Here is a 12,046-nt window from a genome sequence, read left to right on the forward strand (position 1 = left end):
TGACTACGCATCTACTTGTACACTAAAAGGCAGTCAGACAGCCATGATAAATACCCTGTATTAATCCACCAACGGCTTGACACCTTGCACCAGAGTTCCTCTAAGTCAGTCCTAACCTGTTGTGCTGGTTTTGGCTGAGAAGGGGTTAATTCTCCTCACTGTGGGGGTCGCCTACCTTTCCAGCTTCCCGCGCTCTGCCACGTGTGTGTGGGGGGGCTGGGAGGGTCGGGGCCGTGGTGGGGGCGGCTGACCCCGACTGGCCAATGGCAGGTTCATTCCATACCACATGACACCATGACCAGTATATTGAGGGGGGGCAGCGGCAGCGCGGGAGCAGCGCGGCGTCGGGTCGGCGGGCGGCTGCAGCGCGTGCGGTTCATTTCGGCGGTTCGTTCCCCCTCTCCCCTCCCTTCCCCCCTCCCCCGGGGCTTTGCGCCTCTCGTTGTTCTCCTTTACATTGCATTTCTGTTGTTGTTTCTTTTAATTTTAATTATTAAACTGTTCTTATCCCGCCCCACGAGCGTTACCCCTCTGATTCTCTCCCCCATCTACCGGTGGGGGAGGGAGCGAGCGACTGTGTGGGGTTGAGCTGCCGGCTAAACCACGACACCTGTACAACTTAGTTGCCCACAGACAACAGACCCACATGGAAAACAGTCCAGAAATTAAGGTGCTCATTAAAGCCTTAAAACAGGAGTGACAAAAACTGCAGAGTGGAGTTAAGATTCGATCTGCATTTTACTTTTAAAAAGAATCAGTGTGAAAATCAGAGAAACACTCAGGCAGATTAAAAACCTATATTAGGTAATGTATAAATGTGGAAGGAGGAGTTACAGAATAAATTCAAAACATATGGGCAGTGGCCAAGTGCCAGATTTATTTACCTGAGTTTGCTTACCCTTACTCCCACTCACCACTTGGAAGTTAACAGCCCAACGAGCAATACCTGTGCCCTGTCTGTGCTGCTCTAACTCATCTCAGAACAGCAAAATGATAGGAAGCAACATGAAAGCAACAGACCAAGCATGCTTGTACTCAAGAGCACTCATCAGGGCAGATTTAATTACCTTGTTCAAATAGCACTGCTTTCTTCACGGAGTCTCAGAAGGAAGATATTAAATGTAGTATCTGATGCACACCATAGATTTCATTACCCTTTACATGAAAACCAGACAAGACCAACACGCATCAGCATTTGACACTAGAGCCGCTTTACCCAGCTACCTCCTAGGGTTATTCTCCAACACGACTATTCTTGCATTCAGGAGTTGCAGTCCCTGTCTAACGTGGCTAAGCTAGCAAAAGTTCCTCAAGTCCGTTCTGTCTGAAATTACGCTCTTTTTTACACTTGCTTGGCGTACCTGGACAGAGGGGCGCAGGCGCTGAGTGTCTCAGTGCAGAGCACACACGCAGCCTTCCTGACAGAGGCAGACCCTAGTTAAGACAACGTTCCCGGCGCACCCACAGCAGCATACGGCAGCAGCGTATGGCCTTTCAGGGAAGGTGTGCCTTGAATTATTTGTTAACCAAATCACCATCAGACCCCTTCTTTCCCAGAGCAGCCCCCCATGCACTGTGGATGACCACACGCTGCAGCCAGTGGATGTCAAAGAAAGCGTACCCCCCTTGATCAACAAGGCTGGCAACGCGCAACAACAGGCGAGGAGAAGGCTGAGGTACTCAACCACTTTGTTGCCTCAGTCTTCACTGGCAACCTCTCTTCCCACACCTCTAGAGTGCATGCACCGCAAGACAGGGACTGGGCAAGCAAAGTCCCTCCCACTGGAAGAGAAGCTCGAGTTCGCGACCACCTGAAGAACCTGAACACCCATAAGTCTGAGGGACCTGGCCAGATGCATCCCAGAGGCCTGAGGAACTGGCTGCTGTAGCTGCCAAGCTACTCTCCATGATAGCTGAAAAGTCAAGGCAGTCAGGTGAAGCCCCTGGCGGCTGGAAGAAGGGAACGGATCTGAGGGGCGTTCTGTGTGCGCCTGCATCACTGGGTGTACGCTGTGAGTGTGCGTGTGGGCAGACGGGTGGGTGCACACTCCGTGCGTGCATGCGGTGTGTGGGGGTGGGTGCACTCCGCAGGCAGGCGTGCTGTAGGGCATGCATGCACTGCCTCTGTGTGTGCGTTTTGTGTGTGTGTGCCCGCTCTGTGCGTGTGCGCGCGCGTATGCCCGCTGGCCAGATGTGCGTATTGTAGAATCATAGAATAGTTTGGGTTGGAAGGGACCTTTAATGGTCATCTAGTCCAACCCCCCTGCAGCGAGCACGGGCATCTTCAACTAGACCAGGTTGCTCAGAGCCCCGTCCAGCCTGACCTTGAATGTTTCCAGGCATGGGGCATCTACCACCTCTCTGGGCAACCTCTGCCAGTGTTCCACCACCCTCGTCGTACAACATTTCTTCCTTAGATCTGGTCTAAATCTACCCTCGTTTAGTTTAAAACCATTAGCCCCAGCACATCAGAAATATGGAATGGAGCACCTGCTACATCTCTTTGTCCATGGGGATTCACTCAGTCCAAGCCTACTGGTGAAGCCATTACTCACAGCAGTCCTTCCACGCCATAGCCATCACTCCTCTTGGGAACAGACAGGAAAGCTCTGCATGACAAAGGCTGTCAGGACATGCTCCAGAAACAGAAGATCAGTGCAATAAGATCCTCATCACCTAATCGCATACAAATAATTCTAGCTCCATGAAATTATTCTTGAAAATGAAACACACAGAACAGCATCCACCACCAAAGCTCTTTCAGTGGTAGCTTTAATTGCTGCAGAGCTGCAGGCTGACAACCTGACCATCACTGTCACAGGACCCCAAAAGAAATGATAACTGGCAAACAGTAACTCTACCCATAGCCCATATCTATCTAGCCTGGAAAGGCAGATCCCGCTTTTCGGAAATAACTTGGAAAGAAACCAAGTTATTTCGAAGGCCAGCTCAGCCCAACTCATTTTGCTGGGGTAAAGCTGTGCAGCTCAGAGGAAAAAAAGCTGACTTGGGTGCTGGAAAGCACACGAATGTCAGAGTTCAGAGCTAAAAAGGGCAAAAGCCTTGATAGGGCTCCTTTTCACTGTCCTCATACCTGTGTGCATGCTGTGACTTCCTCGTTTCCCTGAAGTCCTCCCAGACTAACCGGGAAGTGGCTTCTGTCCAGGCCATGTGCCATGAAGAGATACCTTTTTGACCACGAAGCAGGTAGCAAACAATTGCATCTGCAGAAGCAAAGGGGTAGCTGCGCCTTGGCTTTGGAGATGCCCGAAGCTGCCCTGAGCCCCAGGAGCCCCTGGTGCCCCAGCATTTGCTTGGCCCTGAAGCCCCGCGGGGCCTGCCAGCGCTGGGGAGCCCTGGGGACAGACGCAAAGGACAGTAGTCAGGCCACGTGGGGAGAGCGATGGGGGTCCTATCCTTCCTTCTGGACACAGGAGGATGCCCTGGGCCACGCCAGGACAGGGCGTCTCTCCCCGCCACGCTCAGGGGAAGGCGAGGCCTGAGGAAGGCCCTGGGCGCTGGGCTCAGCACGGGCACTGGGAGCCGGGGCAGGGCCCTGTCTCCTGCCAGGTGCCGGCCTGGCCGATGCCAGCAGCTCCCGTCACGCGGCTCCTCCCGCCCAGGGCTGTGGCTGGAGCACAGACCGACCCGCATCTTGGGAAAGACTTGCTGATGCAGAGCACACCCGGGGCAGCTCCCCTCGCGGCAGGGCAGCTCCCCGACGCTCCTGCCCCCTGCCCTCCCTCCCTGGCAGGCCCAGCCCCCACGAGCGGCCCGAGGGATGCAGAGCTGCGCACACCGCGATACCGCTGAGAGAGCAGCGCCCGGTGCCATGGCCCTTCCCGAAGGCCGTCTCTGCACAGCCCAGTGTCCCGGGGGGCTGAGGAGCGAGCTGCGGGGGCAGCGGGCGCAGGGCAGCCCTGTGAGGAGAGGCCCCGGCTGCCTGTGCCCGCCCGGCAACAGCCACACCATTGGCCACGGCTGAGCCAATCAGCGGGGCCGGAGGCGGCCAGTCAGTCCCAGCCGGGCTGGGGCGGGGCCGGAGGGGGCAGAGGCCGAGAGGCCTGAGGAGAAATGGGTGAGGGGGTCCGGGGGCAGCCGGGCTGAGGGGGGTGCCGGGGGAGCTGCAGGAGCAGGGATCTGCGGGTGCGGGTGGGTCTGTGGGGAGGGACCTGGAGACCTTGCCCACGGGCCCTGCCGTGGCCCAGGCCACCAGCCCTGGGCCTGAGCGCTCAGCCCCAGGGACGGCCCCACAGCCAGGGGCAGAGCGGTTCCTGCTGCTGCCCCGAGGGTCGCCAGCCCCAGCCCGCACAGCTGGAGGTCAGTGTTTCATGCCCGCAGGGCAGGGGAAGTTTGAGCAGCCTCCTTGCCAAAAGGTGGCCCCAGGCTTTGGAGCAGGCATGCTCTGGTGGGGACAGGCCAGGTGCCTTGGCTGTGCCCAGGCCTTCAGGTGGGTCTCATGCTCAGGGACAAGCTCCTCTCTGTTGACAGCCTTTCAGACATGGGGATTTCCAGACATGGAAGTTGTTCCTCCCTCCTGCTGAGAGCACGCACCGGGGCTTTGTTGTCAGAGAAGCAAGCGGGGAGCGCTCCTGGTTGGATGCAGCTCCCTCGGCAGATGCTTGAGCTCGTCTCTCGGCCCCAAGGTCTGATACGTGCCTTTCCCCCTGCCCAAGCTCTGCCGCCGGCTTTTGGGAAATGGGGGGACGGAGGGTGGATGGTTTTTGCACAGCTGGCAACTTCCAGTCAACCTGTCAGGGAGGTTTTGTTCCTGGTTCTTGAAATAACAAGTTGTTTGGGTTTTTCTTTTTAATATATTACTTCCAAGGAAACCTCTCCAAGGAAAGCGCAGTGTTTAGCTCTGATTGCTCCTTGTGGGGACTGCATCTGTCCTCAGCCAGGCACACAATAGCTTTCAGGTGAGGAATGGGACTATTCCAGGGTGAAGTGAACAATCGGGATCTCAAGCCTGTTTTGTTTAAGGCAACCAGGTGAGAATGTGTGGTTAGAGCTGTCTGTCTTCCTTCCCCTTTTGACTGCAGTGCTCCCCGCTAGTTCTGTGTAACAGTCACTTCTACCCCTCAGCTGCATCAGGTTTGAATTTCTGTAAATTGATGCTGCGCTTTGCACCTGTTTCTACTTGACTCTTCACAGAGTTGAAAATTCCCTCTTCAGATCTGTCTACTTTCTTCTCCCCCTGTCCTACCCGCAGAACTGTGTTTGGCTGCAGGGGCTGCAGAGTCTGTATTTCCTTCCCGTGGTGAGGAAAATATGGACATGAAAAAGAAGTGGATAGCAATTCTGAAAAGACTCCTTTCTTTGTGTTTGTTCTCACATGCAATTGCCTCTTGTGGGTTGTTAAGTGATGTGAGTTACTCTGAGTCTTGGCAATCCCTTGTTGGCAACCCTGTGCTCAGGAGGTGCATCAGAAACTCTGTTTGGGCATTGCTTATGTCAGACAAGTAACCGTAGCCCTTTCTGAAAAATAGCTCATGGGTGAGTCAGTTCCTCGGCCGTAACAGAAGGGTTTCTGTTTGCATCTGCAAGAAGTCAGGAGCAAACCCTGCTGAGGGAAGCCCTGAGAAGACAGGGAAGAGGAGAGAGAAGAACAGTTTTGGAGCGTTAGGCTGCTTCACCCCCGATGGTGTCACACCTCCTGGCACATTGACTCTGGGTAAGGGCGCTCTCGGGGTGTTTTCTGAGCTTTCCCGTGCTCATCACCAGAGAGCCGCCGGCCCTGGGGGAAGGGTGGCACCCCCTTCTGTGTGCACCCCAGGATCTTGTCACGCCGCATAACCTCCTGCGCAAACAGAAGCGGCCAATAGTCGCCTTCTTTGGGGAGGCTGCTGTGGGCACGAGGAAGATGCTGGGAGCAGGCTTCCTTCAGGTCATCCTGGGGGCAGGTAGGGAGCAGAATGGGAGTGAAGTGCTGCCGCTGCCATATGTGTGCAGGCCTAGGGTGGCTGCAGTGGAGGAAATGGTGTTGTTTCAGCAAGGGGCACTTTCTCTTGTCTTACCCTCAGAGGACGACTGCCAGAGTCTGGAAAGCTGGAGGGGAAGGAGAGGGCAGGGGTGCGAGAAATGAGATGTCAGCTAGAGCAGGTTGCGGGAGCGAGGGTACCCGTTGCCTCATGGTCTCCAAAGAGAGTCGCTGCTCAGTACTGAGGCGTCCTGGATCCTGCTGCAGAGACTGAACTGGCGTCAATCCCATTTCCCAGTGTCGATACTCAACATTTCCTCCACCAGCCTCATATATATATATTCCTGTTGTGCTGCCTTCCAGCATGTATCTGTGCAGCCCTGCTCACCCTGAGCCTCACATCCCACAGGGTACAGCGGGATGGAGCTGTGAGGAGCACACTCAGGTGTACAAGGGTTTGGCAGTGCAGATGTTAGCGGATAGTCTAGGCCAAGCCAAAATAAGCCTTCTGGAAACCCAGGGGGCTGGGAAGTTTGCCATGTTAATGGCGAGAGGCCTGCAGAAGGCAGTGGAAGCCCAGTGAGGTTGTTAATGCTTAAACCTCACAAGGTTTTCTTTGTGCTGTGCTTCCCTGCAGAAGAGCAGCAAACCTCATCCCACCTACCTCTGGGGCAAGCCTTGATGCTTTTGTGATCGCTCTGCTGTTCTCTGCATTGGTTGCCAGAGCAAAGTTCCCTTGAGAGACAAGGATCAGGAGGAGGTGGTCATCTTGTTGATTTCCTTGAAACGGGGGAATTTTACAAGCAGTGGAGATCTGGCTGAAGGTCAAAACTGGTGTCTGGAGATGAGGAGAGGGCAATGCAGAGAGAGCAGAACAGGTGAGAGGAGCACAGTGTGCTGGGAGAGCATGTCTGTTTTCTCATTACTGGGAGATGCTAGAGTAGATCGAGAATCTGGTTCCCTGAGACCATATAGCAGCGTGTAGCAGAGTGGCCAGGAGGAGACTGCTGGGGAAGAGCTTGAGAAGCCAGGGGATGTGCAATGCTGCAGTCAGCGCAATGGCAGGAGAGGGGGTCAGAAGACCTTGCGTTTTAAAACCTAAGCCAGACCAGAAGGCTTGTCATGGTACCTGTGTTGTCTTTAACTGCAGTTTCCGCACCTGTGAGAGCGCAGGCATTTGGCTGCCAGTTTGTAGTACTGACTGGTTTGCAGCTTAAACCTACTTTGTAAGCACGGAAGAGAAGTGGGCATGGACAGGCAGAGGCTTCAGGCACCGGCAAAGGAGGGATGGGGCAGTCTGTAATATTTCTTTCAGGATCAAAAGCTGAAGGACGTTTCCATTCAAAGAGCCGAGCCTGTTGGGAGCTCCAGTCTCCAAAGTTCCAAAACCTGTGTATCGAACAGTGACCAGCCCTGATGTTTCTTTCTGCTACTCTCTGGCAGTTTCTGTGGGCTTTCTCTTTGGCTGGTGGTTAATCTCTGCTAGGTGTACAAGCGCAGTTCCATCAAACCACTCGCAAACCTGCCACTTGCCCACCTGCTGCTGGGGGGCCAAGCCAAAGGGATGAGGCCTCGTGCCCATACCAAGCCTGAAGCAAAGTGAAAGCACTGAGAAGGTCACCCAGTCAGCCCTGAGCCAGAGTGCAGACATCCAAGCTGCGCTGAGAGGGAAGAGCCTGGAAAGCAATTCATGGGCGGGGGGCGATGGAAGCAGGTACAGTGTATGCGGCAGCTGGGATTAAGTGACACCCTTGTTACCCCACGTGGGTGCCAGAGGGCTGTTCCTGCTCTCTCCTCCCCAGTGCCTTAACTTAGTCTTTTGTCTGTATGCAGGGCCTTGATAACGCTACTCTGTGGGCACCCTGTATGTGATTGGCAGGTTTTCTGCATATTTGTGACCGATCTTTCTTGTTTCTTTTAAACAGGAGAATCTTGATATGTGCTGCCCAGGAACTAAAGAAATGCAAAGAACTGACGAAGAGAGAGGTGCCAGTCAAGGAGGGAGTGGAGGGTAGTTCTGGTTTTAAGCATTCTTGACTGCGTTCTAGCCAAAAGCCTTGGCTTAAACAACTGAAATGAGCTCAACTACTGGGTATTCTTCATCCCGGCGCAGTTCTGTATTGCTACGGACTTTACCAGCCATAGCCATGGACTCCGGGCCTGTCCTGTAGTGAGCTCAAAGCAGGTATTACAAAAACAAAAGTGTGCTTTTCCAAAATGCTTACAGGATTGAAAACGACAGACGGCTGTGGGCAGGTGGGAGTACACAGGAGTGGGCAGTGTCACTCGGGATGAGGAACAGTGGTGTGCGTACAGCTGTAGCGTGACAGTTTTCATGGCCTTAGGCAGCACAGCAAGGCTTTTCAGGCAGCAAGGCCAGCTGCCAGGCGTGTGTGAACACCTCCTCGCGAGCACGGAGGTGGGCAGGGGAGAAGCCAGTGCTGTTCCTGTTGGTGCGTAGCAGGTGACCGTCGGTGGAAGCTGCTCTCAGGGCCTGTAATCAGGTAATCTGTGGCAGAGCCAGAACTTGGAGTGAAGGAGCTGGGGTTGTTTACGCTGGAGAAGAGGAGGCTGAGGGGAGACCTTATTGCTCTCTACAACTACCTGAAAGGAGCTTGTAGTGAGGTGGGGGTTGGACTCTTCTACCTAGTAACAAGCAATAGGACAAGAGGAAATGGCCTCAAGCTGCACCAGGGGAAGTTTAGGTTGGACATTAGAAAAAACTTCTTCACCAAAAGGGTTGTCAAACATTGGAACAGGCTGCCCAGGGAAGTGGCTGAGTCTCCATCCCTGGAGGTATTCAAAACAAAGGTAGACGTGGTGCTTGATGACATGGTTTAGTGGTGGACTTGGCAGTGATAGGTTAGCGGTTGGCCTCGGTCCAAAGGGTCTTTTCCAACCTTAACAATTCTATGGTTCTATGATTCTCCCTTACCACCAGTGCTGTCAATCAGTTCAGGGAATAATGCTTTGGAGGGGGTTCAGATCGGTGGTAATTACAGAATAATTACATGATTATTATTGTGGTAGTCTGAGGGTACGAGAAGAAGCAAGACTTGGGGAGGAGAGGGTAATTTTAATTAGCTGTAAGATTTTTGACAATGCAGCTTTTGTGGGTCAGTGATGACCATCACGGTGGCTGAGACTCTCTTATGGAAATTCTTCGGTTGTGGAGCTGAATCCCCAATCACCCTCTAACAGTCTTAGCTGGACTGCTGGATCTGGCAGCGTGTGGTTTCTTTTCTTAAAACTGAAGATAGTGTAGTTACAGGGAGAGCCTGCTTGGAGGTTTTAGTAGTTTGGGGCAGGGGCCAGTTGGGGGCTGGGGCCTTCGTGGGAGGGGGCTGTTTCTGCCCTGTGCCCTTGGCCTGGCGCTCACAGCTGGGAACGGGCTTTCCAAAATCCTGCTAGAAAAGAGCCAGATGTGGGAGCTGTGGCTGAGCTGGGGACAGGGAGGACCCCTGGAGCAGCCGCAGGACCTGCGGCAAACCTGCCTTCATATCGGGTCTTCCCAGCTGGACGTTGCCCAGGAATAAGTCTGAGTCTTGCTCTTCTCCTTCAGGAAGCATGGTACGCACCATGCACACCCAGAGCTGTGCCTGTGCCAGGAGAAGACTTCAAGCTCAGCCGGGGCTGAGGGTGGCAGTTCCCACCAGCTGTCCAGCTCGGGAAGATGCAGGTAAGATGCCACAGAGGGGACACCAACTGGTTGTCACTTCTCTTGCAGGAACAGGATTTAACAGCAGAAGGGAGGCAGGATTGTGGAGTAGGTGATAGGGCAGGACAAGGCAAGTGCTTTGTGCAGCTGCTTGCGCCATCACTGAAAGCAGTTTTTGCATCTTTTCAGAGAAGAGGCAGTTAGCTGCTAGATTATAGGACTGACTGCAGAGTTTTGCTTCTTTTCTCTGTGTCCTGCTCTTGGTCCCTGCCTCTCCCTTTCCCTCTCTCCTTCCTTTTTCCTCTCACCTTTTACCCTCTGTCCCGCTCCTTCGCCCTGCCTGTGTTGGTCCCTTCCTCCTGCCCTTCCTCCTGCCCTTCCTCCTGCCCTTCCTCCTGCCCTTCCTCCTGCCCTCCTCTGCTCTCTCTGTCCCTCATCCCGCTGCTCACCACCATGGTCCTGGCTTCCCCCTGCCCCTTCCCCTCCAGCCCCTTCTCCCTGTCCCTGTGCCTGCTCCTTACCAGGGGTTTCCTTTCTCCACTCCCTGCCCAGCTCCTCCCTCGTTCTCCTCGTCCCTCTGTCCATCTGCGATCCCTCTCTGGCCCCCCCACTGCCCTGTCCCACCCCTCTCCGCTGCTCTGTCCCTCTCTCCTCCTCCTCCTCCTCCTCCCCCCTGCTCCACGGGGGCTCCAGGATCTGGGCAGCCCCACAGAGGCGACCATGGGGCCTGGCAGTGGGGCAGAGCGGGGCTGGGGGACGGTGACCCCGCAGGTTCAGACAGCAGGGCAGGAGCACCGCAGAGCATGCCAGGGGCTGTAGTCCTGGGGCTGGGGGCTGCCAGGTGGCCGTGTCAGTCTCAGGAATGGCAGGGATCAAATGAAATGAAATGCCACGGACGGTTGTGTCAGGGACGCTGACATGCCCTGAGTGCTGCAGGGGATTTCTGATTTGCAGCAGCAAATCTCACCACTAAAGGAGACCAGTCCTCCCCCGATGGCATCCCTGCAGGCTCTCCGTCAGCCTGTCACTGGCTTGATGGGGCCCTGGCTGGTGGGACCCATAGGGCACGTTATGAAAATTCCCTTCCCTAACTAGTGAATCAACCAGTCTTTATTGTAGGAAAGTCTATTAGCTTTGTAGATGTCAATATGATGAGTTCACATGATACGCTGTACTGTGATGAGGGAGTGGAGTTTCCCTGGACGCTTTGCTATTCTTGACGCTGAAGTAAATCAAGGGAGCCCAGTATTAAAAAAAAAAAACAAACAAACAACAAACAAACCAAAACCAACCAACTAAACAGCCTGGCCCTGGGAAGAAGGGCTTTTCATCTGGGCAGCTTAGAGCTGTCCATGAAGGATAAGGATACCCCAGGTCACCCAAGATAATGCCAGCGTCCTAGCCCCTCTGACACATCTTTGAAACCCTCCCAGCATTGTCTGGCAGCACAGATCAGTAAGTCGAGGAAGACTGACTGCAGGGACATCGGGGTTGCTCTGCAAAGTTTGACTATGATTAGTAATCGGTAGCGTGGGTGCTAGTGACTGGTCACGTCACCTTGCACCTGACCAGCTGAAGGGTGTAAGAACCCTGTGTAAAGGCCCATTTGGGGTGCCCCTGCATTGGGTTAAAGGTAAGAGTCTGAGGAGTGGCTAGGGGGAGATCCTACCGTTGGGTCACGTGGTTCCGACAGGACCCCCTTGCTTTCTAAACTCCTTCTCCGAGAGGAATCTAGGTTTGGCTAAATCCAGGCTTAGTCTCCAACTTGGTCAATGGTTTATTTTCCAAGGGTTGTAGAAGTAACCGCTCATCAGAGTATTTGTTGTTAGTAACTGATTTGGCAGATGCCCAATGTCGTGTTCTAGGGCCGGTCACATTCAATGAGAACGATCACAGCCAGATTAATGAATAGTGCAGTTTATTAAAGCAACAGATACACAGGTTCTAGGCCCATAGTGGCAACCAAACTTTTAACATTAGCTTTAGTCTGATTATGCCTTCCTGCAGCCTATCAAGTTAATCTATCTGTGAATTGCCTCAGAGTCTGCTGATCCCAATAGACTCCATCCAGGAAGAAATCTACAGCGTGATGGCTTATTGGAGTAGGTCCTATGTAAGGTCTTCTGGAAAATCTCCCTTCCACATTCAGCAGATGTGGTATATAGCAAGGCTTAGAAAGAATCTGTGGAGGAATACCCACTGCCTTTAGGCCTAGGAAAAGATCTATGGAACGTTCCAGGCATAAGGCTCCCCTTTTTGTCTGTATGGTCCTAAGGGCTGAATGGTCCACGTCCATCCATCCTATTAATTTGAAGGCTCTATTGGCATTTCCAGTTCCCGGCCCCTACAGAGTGAGTAAGCTTGTCAACAGCTTTGCTCTCCAAGCACAGGCAGGGCTCTCCCTTCAGACTAGCGACAAACCCTTCTTGGTGCAAGGGCGGTATCCTTCCTTTCTTCAGTGAAAACTC

The sequence above is a fragment of the Phalacrocorax carbo genome, unplaced genomic scaffold, assembly GCF_963921805.1.
Source record: "Phalacrocorax carbo unplaced genomic scaffold, bPhaCar2.1 SCAFFOLD_36, whole genome shotgun sequence".
Lineage (NCBI taxonomy): Eukaryota > Metazoa > Chordata > Aves > Suliformes > Phalacrocoracidae > Phalacrocorax > Phalacrocorax carbo.